Source organism: Botryllus schlosseri, chromosome 13, assembly GCF_051294905.1.
Source record: "Botryllus schlosseri isolate E-star chromosome 13, Bs_hap1, whole genome shotgun sequence".
Lineage (NCBI taxonomy): Eukaryota > Metazoa > Chordata > Ascidiacea > Stolidobranchia > Styelidae > Botryllus > Botryllus schlosseri.
Window position 1 is genome coordinate 3,332,246 of NC_137248.1, and position 13,836 is coordinate 3,346,081.

At 41.0% G+C, this 13,836-nt stretch overlaps 1 pseudogene across 1 annotated transcript; it reads right to left on the minus strand.

The window, feature by feature from the left end:
• Positions 1-1,571: 1,571 nt before the first annotated feature.
• On the minus strand, positions 1,572-11,621 carry LOC145453716 (sodium- and chloride-dependent GABA transporter 2-like; annotated as a pseudogene). The gene is made up of 13 exons (XR_013919887.1): positions 11,247-11,621; positions 9,274-9,405; positions 8,690-8,871; positions 8,462-8,550; positions 7,730-7,864; positions 7,533-7,667; positions 5,372-5,475; positions 5,030-5,123; positions 3,654-3,797; positions 3,172-3,309; positions 2,900-3,106; positions 1,820-1,993; positions 1,572-1,757 (listed from the first exon to the last, which is right to left on the minus strand). The product of XR_013919887.1 is annotated as a sodium- and chloride-dependent GABA transporter 2-like (transcript).
• Positions 11,622-13,836: the final 2,215 nt, after the last annotated feature.

Below are 13,836 nucleotides of genomic sequence, written 5' to 3' on the forward strand. Positions count from 1 at the left end.
AAATTGACTCGTGAATTTTGCTCCGAGTCACGAGTCAATTCACATTTTTGATACGCCGAGTCAAGTCAAGTCAAGTCATTTTAGCAAAGTGACTCGAGTCAAGTCAAGTCATACGAAAAAGGTGACTCGAGTCTGACTCGAGTCAAGTCATGACTCGAGTCATCCCGACACTGGTTTGTAAGACGCAACAATTATTACTCGGTGCATATGACTTGAGATTAACAAGTTTCTGAAAATGCTATCTCTATTGCGTCCGGAAATTTCAACATCTTACAACACACAATAGATTGAATCAATTAAATATATCCCGATGTTGTAACCACTTCCAACTTAACAATCACTTTGTACATGACGCGACCGAGTTTGCGACGCGATAAGTTAAACGTAATCTGAATATTTCAATTGACTTTGTCATAGCGCGATTTGAAGTAGGGTTGACAAACATGATCGATGACTTTCGCTCCGTTACATTTCGGTTTAATTTATTCGCGTGATTGCCATCCCGCTATCGTCACACTAACACAATCGTCGGCTTTTCCCAGCCGCAACTTCGCATTTCAACTTCTCACCATAGCAGATAATCCTCATATTGATTTGAAGCAAGAATTGAAACCTTGTAATACTATCAGCGATCTGGTTTTTAGTTTGTCAAAATTGAGTTTCTTTAATTGTTATCGATATTGCGTCGAGACATTTTAACATCTTACCGCACTCAAAAGAGTCGAACGCATAAACATCACCTAATAAATACGTTTGTAACTTACCCAACCAACTCTAAGAGTATCCGTATGAAAAGTAGACAAGATTACGCGATCACATACAAACACTGCAACCAGCAATCTATATCAAGTTCAGTTGTGTTCATATTTCAACGACTCGCCTTTTTTATTCAACTGTAAAAGTCGTTGATATTCTGTAAGACAGTCTGAGACTGTAAGACGCATCTGCGAATCCATCACCCTCCGGAATTTCGTATCGTTTGCAGGACTGCGGTGAGAGAACGGCCGATGACTTATCTCTTTCACAGCCTGACATTTCTCGGTTTTGATTTAAATATACGGGGGTAAAAAAAACTTGACTCCAGTCAAAGTCTTAACCTGAGTCATCCCAACACTGCTTACAAGACTGTTTGTATTGTATGCATGCCCTACCTATATCGTATTCTTGAACCAATACCGATAAAACCAATACCTAGCACCTCAAGGCGCATTTCCAAAACTTCGAAGCATTTATTTGAATAACTCTACAGTCATTGCTATGCTTGGGCAGTATCGACATGCGCAAACTAAAAAGACTGCATCTGGACAACTGTAAGCTATACGCAATATATAAACATCCCCTCCCCCGGCCCATAGTCTATACCAGTAACAGATTATCTTAGTTCGCTGAATCCCCACTAATATGATGTGACGCTACGGAAATTGCCGATAATTTTAAAGCTGTGATGACCGGTACCGACATCCTTTTCAAATGGTGATATTGATTCGATATTCAATTTGGCGCCAACGCCCATTACGAGTACAATTCATGAAGTCTTACTCGGCACTATGCAAAAACGTTAAAAAAAACACTTATATATATTGATATATACATATCCATCTGTATTGCGCAAAATGAAGTCACGCACCATAAACTAAATACTGTCACGTTTAATGTGGGATTGCCTAATTTCGGAAAGCAAGATTCATCGAGTTGTCGCAAGACTTCGATTCTTCATACTGTGGGGGTACCGAAGATCGCGTGGAATTCTTTATTCTCTGGGAACAACGCAATGATGATATAGGATATACGCCTTAGAAGGGATCAATATGACAGTCACCTGAAATATAGTATCTCCAGGCGATTTCCAAATAACGTATACCGCTGTCAGCGGTATAAAAACGACAGAACTCAATGCTGAAAGCCACGCTAACCCATTTACCCATGTCGCGTACCGATATGTCCGATCATACGTCAACGGTTTCATTTCATACACGGAGTTTAGCAGGAGACACTGAAAAATGTCAGTGCTAATATATATTTTAAACAATTAAGGAGTAATTCCTCGCGTGGGAAAGTGAGTGTCTAGTTCTGGCGAGACAGAATTATGCCTATACGTTTTTGTAAATATTCATGATGTGTAGGAGATCCAAATTAACATTTTGTTATAATAATTTCAAAAAGGCCGAGAAGCCGTGTACTTTTTACCGGACATGAACACATCATAGGAATATGAATAGGACGTTATCTATTTATGTCCGCGATGTTTCGCGGCATGTACAATTGTACACCAACTCATGATATACAATGTGCAAACGCATAGCATGAGTTCATGATGTGTATATGCGGCTGTAAAAGGAAGGTACATATATAGCCTTGTAAGGCTTTCTAAGTCTGGCACAGTGGCGCCACTCCTTACGTGCTATCCCGGAAACGCTGTGCGCCAAGCAGGCAAGCCACGGACACCAGTTTTACTGATCAGGTCTTTGGTCTGACCCGGATAGATTGAACTATCGATCTAGAATCCACCATACACGAGTTTTCGTAGTTACATTTCGTACACATTCGATCCAACTATTTGGAGGCCCGAAATGCGAACACTGATGGCCCCAAATATTACGAATATGTTGTACTTAGGGAGTATAGTGGGCCTACTTTATCCAGTGGAACTCATCAATCTTGTTCGCTCGGAGATCTCGTGTTTGACCAAACCCGCGACCTTGTTTCAACTCAAGATCGACAAGATACGATCCCGGGATATCGCTTTTGAACAGCATAAGCTATGCCGTTTCAATTAGAACGCGTTTGGCGCACTTACCATTGTATATTCTGAAATCAGGCACAAATCACAGGTACATCGGCAATAAAACTGGAATATGAACAATGAACATAAACGTATGCTCAAATAGAAAATGCTCACCGTGACTATCAAGGGCCCTATGTATCTCCACGCCACAACCAACCCTATTCTTGGTGCCCGAATTTTCATCATGTCTTCCATGTGTTCACATATTCTTTCTGCTCCATATATCCAAGCAAATCCCACAAGCTCATATAAAATCAGAACGCAAACGCACCAGCCCGCGCAAGTATAAGTATTCACGATATGAAAGATACATATTCCACCCTGTGGGTTGAAGATATGCGGAGGCAAATTAACGATATTGATTAGAACATTATCGCGATACTTACGTTGGTGACCATGGAAAGTCCTATGGCAAGCAAGATTAAGGAGAGCAACGCATGGGTGATCTCGTGCGTCCATTTTCCTCGAGATAACGCGGGTGCAAGGTCCTTGGTACATTCGAAAATTCCGTCTTGTAGGACAAACTTTGAAGAAGGAGACAGAAAAGAATGGAAAACTACCAGCAAGGTGGTTTCAAAGTCAAACAGACATGGTATCTTTTTATGCAAAGGTCTGATTGATAGATTGATAGATTGATTATCTTGTGCTGATTCAAACTGATAATGATGACATTGAATTGAATACGAGTAGACTTCTGTTACGAGCTGTTGGTAAGATAATATTGAGAATAATAAGAATTAGAAATTTGCGAAACTGGTGGGTAAGCGAGCCCCGACGACGGTTGTATACAACGGACGTCTGCACTAGCACAATGCGTGTACGAAACACAGTTTGTTACGACATGAGAATCATCTATGTTGATTATTACCAAGCTGTCCATCCCCAGCAGTATCAGCATGATGAAGAAAATGGCAGTCCACATATTAGATAATGGCAACAACGATAGTGCTGTTGGATATATCACGAATACGAGGCCCGGACCTGACTCTGCTACCGCATCTACGGTAGTGTTCTGAATATAAAACGCAATTAATGTATAGAACAAGCATAAGAAGCGTATTCTATATCGGATGTGGAGTGTGCATGATTGCCCGCAAAGCGGAATATTTATTGTCGCGGTGGAATGGTAGCAGACTTGTACAAACAACTGAATTTTTAAAAGGCCCACCTATAATTAGAACTACTTACATGTCAAAACACAGGGACTGGAGCTATAGATAACTAACCTACGGTGGGTGTAATCAGAGGTGGTCAAAGTAGTCGAGAAAGCTACTCCAGTGGAAGTGGAAGTAGCGACGAGATAATCTACTCAAGTACGGGTTGAAGTAGTACTTTTAAAATGATCCTAAAAGTAGTATTGACTGATTTAAACTCTACCAAGTAAGTAGTTGTGAAAACGGTCGTAATTTGGTCGCATGGACGCTCAAAAGATGCAAATTGGCAATGAGGAAGGTGCAGAGAGCTGGATTCATATTGATGCATCCTAGAAGGTATCGATTTTCGACAGAATATACATTCGTCGGCATCATATGGGATGCAAATGATCGTTTTGGTGTGGAAATGCGATATTAATCCTTTGTTTACTCGAACACCCCGTTTTAGAAAATATCATGGCATGACGTCCTCCCCTGTACTAAGACCCGTAGTTTAGTGGAAGAGCAATACGGAGAAGTTGTATCGGATACGGTGTTAACACTTTGCGCGATTCGTATACATTAATAAAAAAATATGGCGGATCGTAAAAATATCACATAGTGTAGCTTTATTTTCTGAGAATAGAGGTATTACTATACACTTGCTTTTATTCAACATGTCTGTTCTCCAGACAAAGGAACTGAAAGTAATGAGAACTCAAATTATGATACTGGGAATTGAATGAGAAATACAAATACTACTTCTAAAAATCGGAAAAGATATTTCATTTCTTTTGTCCAGAAAGTTTCAACGGTGGTCTGCTAAAACAGGTCAAACGCTCAAAAGAGTTAGAGATCACTTTTTCAGATTAAGACACGCCGCGGGCTGCTAGATGTTAAATGTTGGTGCTCGATGAAACAGCCCCGAAATTCATCAGTCCATCTTTCTGATTGGAGGATTAAACTACTTCTACTTGACAAACTGAAAATAGCGAAAAGTAAGTAAGTAGATTACAAAATATTACGAACTAGAAGTACTAGAAAAAGTAGTACTTCATTACCGACCACATTTAACGGTAACAAGGAGAGGTCCGAATAATCGAATTCTTACTTTGATTTCCGCTAGATGGCCAATAACTGAGAAGATGGCGAATCCTGACGTGAAGCTAGTAGCGGCATTTGCGATGCAGATCAATGCAGTGTTCCTTCGGCATATACATAGATTTCATTGCCATTTTAATATTTTTGAATTAGACCTATTAGTAACGCTGCAGACGTTAGGCATAATAAAAGAAATGATATAGCACCATTAGGCCTATACATTACAAGATATACACGCTAACACGATACCGGCACGCTGGTCTCATTCTCCGCCGCCAACAAGAACTACGACATCGCGGACAAATTACATCGCATGTCGTCTCTTACTCATTCGAATGAAATTACTGCACACCTGATAACGTTGTAATGGCGTTCATTATGAGACGCAATCGATATCAGGCATCCGTAGCCAACGCCAAACGTCCAAGCCAGCTGACTGGCCGCATCAGTCCACAGCTGAAATTGGTAACAATAAATGACTCGTACGTTGCGACATAACAACGGCATGGAGGTGGTTCTCTCTACCTACACTACTAGATTGGCTGAGGAGGGTTGGTTCGATTATGTTCACAGTAAGAACAGTTTTGTTCAAAATAAGAACAGTATTATGTTCACAATAAGAACAGTCTCATGTTCGCAATAAGAATAGTCGTTATATTCACAATAACGTCAGTCGCAGCACCAACATATCTCTGACACGATGTCCGAGTGGTAAAACAGTCCGAACGCCCCCCACACATGACGTCCGAACACACCCCAGACACGATGTCCGATTGCCAAAGCAGTCCGAACACACCCCATACATGATGTCCGAACACGCCCCAAACACGATTTCCGATTGACAACGTAGTGCGGAGACACCTCAGCTATGATATCCAAACACCCATGCTGTAGGATTCGCTTGACTACATAATCTCAACCATAGATACTCGAGCTCAATCACAGCTGCAGCTTCAATGGTTGTTTTTGGTAATCATGGTTTTTCACTTTTTCGACCACTGCGGTCAATGGTCATTTTCACAAGGCCGATATTCCTTGTTATGATTCCTGAGCTGCCGACTTGTAGCACGGCCCACTTGTCATTCTAGGCTTTTGTAAGGCACCACTTACCACCGAAATCGAATCCAGAAACCCTGCTTTTAAATGCTTGAGGCTTATTATCTAGATTCTAGAGGGTAAAGTGGGGCAACACGTTTACCCAAAGCGGGAAACGTCATAATATCCACCAAACCTGTCGAAACGGATTGAATGTCGGAATTCGAGCGCGAGATATTGTCCCCACTTCACCACGATCGTCTGGTGAGTCCAACAAGTATCAATTATCATATGTAAAATTATCATTCAGTGATGTCCAATGATTTGATGTTTTGCTATACATGGCTGGGGCAAAACGCCTCTATTGACTTTTTACCCCGTTATACCCTACTGAATACCGCATGCCACTAAGTAACCGATAAATATTTAATCCCTATACAGACCTATACATGCTTCTCCGCCTCATCATGGCACACCGGATCTTTTGAAAACAAAACAAATTTCATCCAGAAATAGCAACTGATTATGAAAAGTCAAAAACAAAGTGGGAAGTTCTTGAAATGTATCTTGTTTAGTAAGAGGAATAGCCTTTATTCGCCAGCAAAGTAGTTCTCCCAGAAGGCATTCGTGATGGACCCATAAACGGCTACTCAATTCATATTGACTGGACTTTAAGGGGTGGGGCGTTTTACCCCACGGGTGGGGTAGGCGTTTTATCCCCGAAATCGCCATTGTTTGTGGATCAGCAACCAGATGGTTATTGTGTGAATTCGCCTTCGGACTGTGGCTTAAATCCACCTACACGCAGTGAAATCGTAAGTAGGACATTAAAGTAAGTAGGACGTTAAATAGGACATTTCAATTGGTTGTAAAAGGCTACCTACTGGTAAGAATATGTGAAAAACTCATAAGTTCTCATAAACGTTACAAATCCTCATTCCGGCGTGGAAACCTAAGTGACTGTTTCGTCTGACCATTAGGAGATATTTGCGATACTGTGACGCATTCAACGCTCCCTTTGCTCCGTCATATTGATGGCACCTCGGGTGGTGTGCCTAAATTATTTCACGTGGAAGAATATTTGGTCGAGACGGGACCTACGAATATCGTAGGCCCAGGTCGAGACGTACGTCGCATACTATTAGCAGTAAATCGGCGGTGGGTATAATTTCGAAAATGCAAGATATTGCGACCAGCAGTGCAATCTTAGTTACAATCTTGGAAAATCTTCGAAAATATGTTCATTGACTGTTCCAGGGGATATTTCACTCAAAAGGGTCACGCAAACTTATCCCAAAGTTACTTTCCACTTTACAAAACCCAAAGTGAAAAAAAAACGGTTCCCTAACTTGAATTGAAAGTACTCTAAATATCAGCTAAGTAATGTGAGTAGGCAACTGAAGTATATTGTATGTTATGATAGAACTTGTTATTTATACACTGCATGAAAGAGTGTCGTATTACTTAAATAACGTCACCTCGAGATCACCAAGTTTGGTCACGTTTGTGGATATATATTCCGATATTCCCACAGAAGCGCCCGTCAATGTTACTCCGCGAATAACGACAACAAGGACCATCGCAATCGGTAACGTTGCCGTCACATAGACGATCTGTATAACACTTTTTGATGAAGGACGATCGTGATGTTATCCGAATTCTGTGCTGGATTTACTTTGCTGGTCCAGTTTATACCCTTCCAAACAGAGAAATACACCAACAGCCAGACTCTGCTAGTAGACAGAGTGCAAGATCCCATTTAACCGACCCAAATTCTTCCAGTCCAGGCGATTGTCCAAGAATATATGTCCTGAATACCAGATATACTGTATAAATGTATAATTGGATTCGGGAGCCTTTATAATGATAATTTTCTAATTTTGTTCATGTACATGGTACACTGAAGCCGATGCACCTTGGAGTTTACCAACACTGAAATGCTGCATCGATTCCTCACGAGATTTCATTTGAGTGAGGTGGCGAAGGTATTCCCATACTAAGGAAGTATAATTAATGTAGGAAAGCCGCTCACTCCGCAAAATAATGAGAGGAACGTGACAAATTTGAGATTGGTGTAACTATGACAACAACCGTCTTATTTATGGAATTGACTTTGATTGAAACTAGGTAAATTTGAAGCTTGACTTCGCACTCCATCGTGCTTAATCCGGTCAAAATAGAGTTTGGCAACCTTTCGCACCTTATCCCTAAGCTCGAATGGGATCGGGTCCAGACTCCTGTAACCGTGCAAAGAGGTGATTGATAACTGATGGGAGACCAACGAAAAAGTAATTCATTACTTATCATGTAAATAAATATGAGCTAAGATTCATCTTCGAGCTAAATACAATCAGCAAATACGGTAAGTCGCAGGTTGTCGAGCCCGACCGGATATTAGGCTATATACCTCCAATATTCTTCAACAGATGACTGTGATCCTGTGTTGTTGCTGAGTATTTGAGTGGCGTTTCCGGCAGTGAAATTGAATTGCGTGGTCTGTAAATTAATGTACCATTTTCAGCATATTCAACAGCAAGTGAAATATAGCAAATGAAATATGAGTCAAGACGGTTGTCGAGCATATGCGAATTGTATTGCTGGAACCATATTGGATATGTACCATTGTTATGCAGACCTGATCAGAAGCTCGGTCTTCATGTATCGGAACACAATCCTCAGAATTCCATTCATTCGTGCAGACTGCCCACGGAGAAGTTGTGGAAAACGATGATATTAGCCAACGCAGCGACCAGGCCATTAGAATCGGATAGTAGGAGTTTGCAATAAAAAGTATGATGTATGCCGCGTATCCAACACCTACGCAAAAGGAAATTAGTGCATATTTACATAAGAAATTCGCCAACGATGAGATGTGGTTAAATTAAAATTCGCTCATGATGATGCTGAAATTTATGAGATTGCTATATTGACAGAGTTGGGACCTCAATGTAATAATCCATAAGCATACAGTTTAGCAGAATATGTCAGCTCGCAGGGCCTACTACGCGCAGTATAATCTGAGTACAGTACACCACGAAAAACGTATTGCCATGTCACGACTCTCACGTAAAGGGAGAGAGGTAAGCTGAAACAAGAGATCATAATCCACGAGAAGAAATGACATTACTTTTTCTGAGAATTGTGGATATACACCGCCTACACAGAGAAACTTATTTGATTTGGTGGAAATTATTGTCGCCTACAAAGATATAATATTACCTTGTAATACTGGGACCAGTCTCCATATGGACATAGCACTCCGACGTGAGTATTGGCCCATCGAAACCTCCAGAACGATGAGTGGAAGAGCGAATAATACCAGTAGCGCTACATAAGCTACCAGAAACGCACCTGCAATCAATCAATCAATCAATCAGGTTTATTAATATTTTCATCGTTTCAAAACATCACAAGACTGCGATACCATGAGAAGATAGGAAGGTGTCGAAACAACTTGGAGTAGCCATTAAGAGCATACACCCACCTTAGCCTATGCGAAGTAAATAAGAGACATGCACACTGAATGAAAAGTAATGCAGAGAATATAAGACGCAAGCGTCAAAATGAGGTGGCATGTGGCGAAGGGCGAGGTCGATGTTAGGTCGTGGTCCGGTAATCCTGAAGAGTGGCTAGTATTGATTTAGAAGAAATTGCTTGTATTTCGACTTGAATGCGGACATGCTCGACGACTGTCGGATAGCCGGCGAGATGCTGTTCCACGCAATTGGGGTCCGGCATAATTGATAGAGCAATGCGTTTTCTTGTATTCAGTCCTGATCATATGGTAGTTGTTCTTCGTTGACGCGCGTGTGCTGTACTTGTGCGCAACAACGTGCGTTATTTAGTGACTGACTGAACACCGTGAAAAGTGATCATCGAACGATTATCATATATTACATATTCTATACCAGAAAGCCAAAGCTAATAGGGAAGCCGAGGGAGGAGCCGAGGGAGATCAATGACGCTACACTTCATGCTTATATAACGAATATCCCGAAAACCATAGAAGCCTAATGTGAAGAACAATGGGGGGAGGGGGGAAAAATTTGATGAGGTAAAATACCCCACCTTTCAAAGATCTGAAAAAATATTGTAAAAAGTGATGGTCTTGGGCAATTATTGGGTGATTAAAATAACTTCTAGAATCTGGGGTGATCTTCCACCCACATTCATAATGTTATGGAAAACCAGGGTGTCATTTCTCAGATTGCCAAGACAGGGCTCTTCGGTGCCGACCATTTCAGGGCGTATATTAACAACTGACAATCGGACATTTCTATATATCAACGACGCCGAAAATGTGAAGAAAAATTTCAAGTTTAGTGATTCCAACAAAAAATAGTCTAGGAATTTATGATTATTTACGAAAACATTTTGGGCCCCGTTCGATCTATCCTCCAATTGGGGTGCTTCAAAGATTTAGAAGGCACACAATTATTCATCTTGAGCTAAAATGTCCATACCACACGGAAAGACCATTTATGAGTTTCTGGAGGGTGAGCGTCGGGCGGGCCACATGGAATTACTTACTTGATTGAAGCATGCTGTTTTTCGTAAGCTCTGGAAAAAGTTGTCGCCACTCAAAACATCGCTCACACGTTTCACAGTTAATTAAAAGAGAAATTTGGTCTTTGGTGAGATACGCACGATTCCCAATTTACATTTATTCATGCAGCGCAATATTTATTGCCTCTGCTCCCTGCATTTGTTCCGCGACACTCAGATTGCAAGGACTAGGCCATCTCTCGCAATCTTCGTCTAAGGTTCCAACGCCGACGATCTGTCTGGGATCGCACTTGGTGTTGGCTAAAACACATCTGTCTTGGTGTGTCTTTTTGGCGCCGAAAAGCTGATGCATAATAGTCCCGCAACCGCTGGCAGTATGGCAAACACGAATACAGTTAGATTCAATTCTGTACATCATGCGTATTTTTATTTGGGCCTATTTTTTACATTTCGAGATATCAAGAGGCGGGCACTCAACAATTAAAAAAATCACCGAAACTATATATCACGCAAAGCGCGAAGAAAAATTTAAAGTTGAATACATGTGCTCAAAATACTAAACTTTAATTTACGAAAAATGTGATGCAGGGGGGGGGGGCATGGCTCCTTTCGCCCCCTTCTGGCTACGCTTATTGGAAACGTAGAAACCTCAGCAGTAATGTGATACAGCCTACCCTACAGCCTACCTCCACCGTTCTTGTAACAAAGATACGGGAATCGCCACACGTTTCCGAGACCGATTGTCATTCCTAAAACACTCATGAGAAAATCAAGCTGTCTCTTCCAGGTCGAAGGCCCAACTTCTCCATGCGTAACGTACGACCCGGGTACCGGCGCTTTGATAGTATTATCCATGTTTGCTAGACCCATCGTTGCTATAGGCTATATAGCAATATACGTATACGCAATATGCAATATGCAATATGCAATATACGTATACGCATGTAGATGATGAATATTTAGTCGCACTAAGCTCATGCGTGAGAAGGAGAACGATTAGCGACCGTTAGCTGCAGTTGTATAGTCGTAATGACCGTAATCATAATCAATCAATCAATGATTCATGCATAAATAAATTTTATTTTTATTTTGGTTAGACTGTTTGTATTATCCAGCACTGAGCTCACAGCACCGAAAACGCCAGTGCGAAACCGTTATATCAGTCGTTCCCCAACTGCGTGCCTCTATAGCAGTGGTCGGGAACCTTTTTTGTCCGAAGAGCCATATTAGCCCTATTTTTTCCATCTCAACTCCCAAAGAGCCATACATGCCAATTAACTGTTACGTCACAATTGAAAATTCGTGACTTCATCGTAGCACTAATCGAACTCACTGCATGGGATTCCTCGTGTGCGCCATATTTTCTGTGTAAAAACTGGTATTTATTGCTCGAAAATAAAGCTCGAAACGTGAGGTAAGGCACAGACGTGCCAAGCCTAACCATTGATAACGCAATTCATCGTAAGTAGCATATAATTTATTATAACTGATATTAATCGAATGTGACTGTCACACGTTATTCCGAAAATCGAAATACTTATCGACTTCTGAATTCTCAAAGTATTCGGCGGTGACATAACGTTGCGCTACACGCATATATTTTATCGCCGGTACTGCACAGGGCTATACTGACCAATCAAGAACGTGGATAGCTATGGCGCTATTTGTAATTCGAGCTTGTAATTGTGAATGTCACATCCCCAACAGTTAATTTCGGGCCGTAGATCAGGATGACATTGTGTATTTGAAAACTGCGTTTTGAAATGGGCGTCGTCATGTCTGCTATGCTCTTTGATTTATCAACGTGTCACAAAATTCAAGATTTCGAGTCGGGTACATAGAATTCGCGAATGATATTAGCTGCCGACGTGACAGTAACTTAAATTTGATGATTTTTGAAAGAGGGGTTCCGAGCACCTAAACCTGATTGTCTTTACCTCTCAAAGACACGTTTATACTGTCACGAGAATAATCATTTTGGCCGTGATGAAAATTTACCAACAAGTCGCTGCAATAATAATCAATTCAGTACAAAAATAAATATTTGGCAAAGAGCCATATCTGATACCTAAAAGAGCCATATATGGCTCGCGAGCCATAGGTTCCCGACCGCTGCTCTATAGATTCTCAAGTGTGTCGATCACGAATATTTTGGAAATAAACCATATAAATATTTGAAATAAGGCATGTTGTCATGCCTATTCGACTCAAAATCGTTCTAATTGCTTCAGTAGCTGACAATTATCAGCGCATATGACAATGAAGCTATCGAATGGACACTGGACAGGCAACGACCAATTTTGCAGCTTCGTTCCGCTTCGTTGAGGCTGGAACCAGAATTGTTTTGCGGCAGCGACTGTAGGATTTCTGGCAATCCAAAAGTTATCTGCCAGAGCGCAGAATTTACGGAATCTGGTCTTGATCGAAAGCTACTGTCGTACTGATTTCGTAAATATAAATTAAAATATGGTCAGGCTCCGGCAACGGTATTGTCGATAGTCTTATAGGGTAATCGCAACGTCATAATTGGGCTGCTAGGTTAAGGTTACTACCAAGCACCAACCCATAAACAATGAATCCTTTCGCATATCGTGACCATGACGTCTGGTCTGGATTTCAGCATGTACTGACGCAGTAGGCTCCTTCCCAGACTTTAGAAGGGTAGTCAATCAAAAATGGATGAGTTTTGGCTGTCTGCTTTCAAATCCTATTCCATCGTCGGTGCAAAAGCAATCAAAATTATACTGCCATACTTATATGCGTTTATGGTTATATTTGAACGTATATTTCCTGTTTTAACACAAATTTACATTGTAAACGAGAGAAATGGGCTGGGATTTAAGACGAAATACACGTGTTGTACAGGTCAATATTGCGACCTCGTTTCAGCAGTATATGTTCGATTATTTGTATATAAAAGTACATCCATCGTACTAACACGTGAAAATAATTTTTTGAGAGCACCTCTTCTTCTAGTGCACTGGTTCTCAACCGCGGGCCCGCCAGTTTTATTAATTACAATTTAATACCTTAATTTCAAGATGTAATATGTTGAAGGCTTATCTATTGATAAAATAAATAAAAGTTAAAATTTTAAATTGATTCAGAACTTCGTGAAGTAACATTAGGTCTGGAAACATGTTCGATTTGATTTGAAGTTAAAGCCGTGTCATGTTACGATATGCGAGCGAAAATGCAAGCTGACTCGCTAAACCGCGCAGTTTGCCCGATCATTAGTTTTCGATTCATTCATTTTGTGCAGGACCGTAGCTGCCA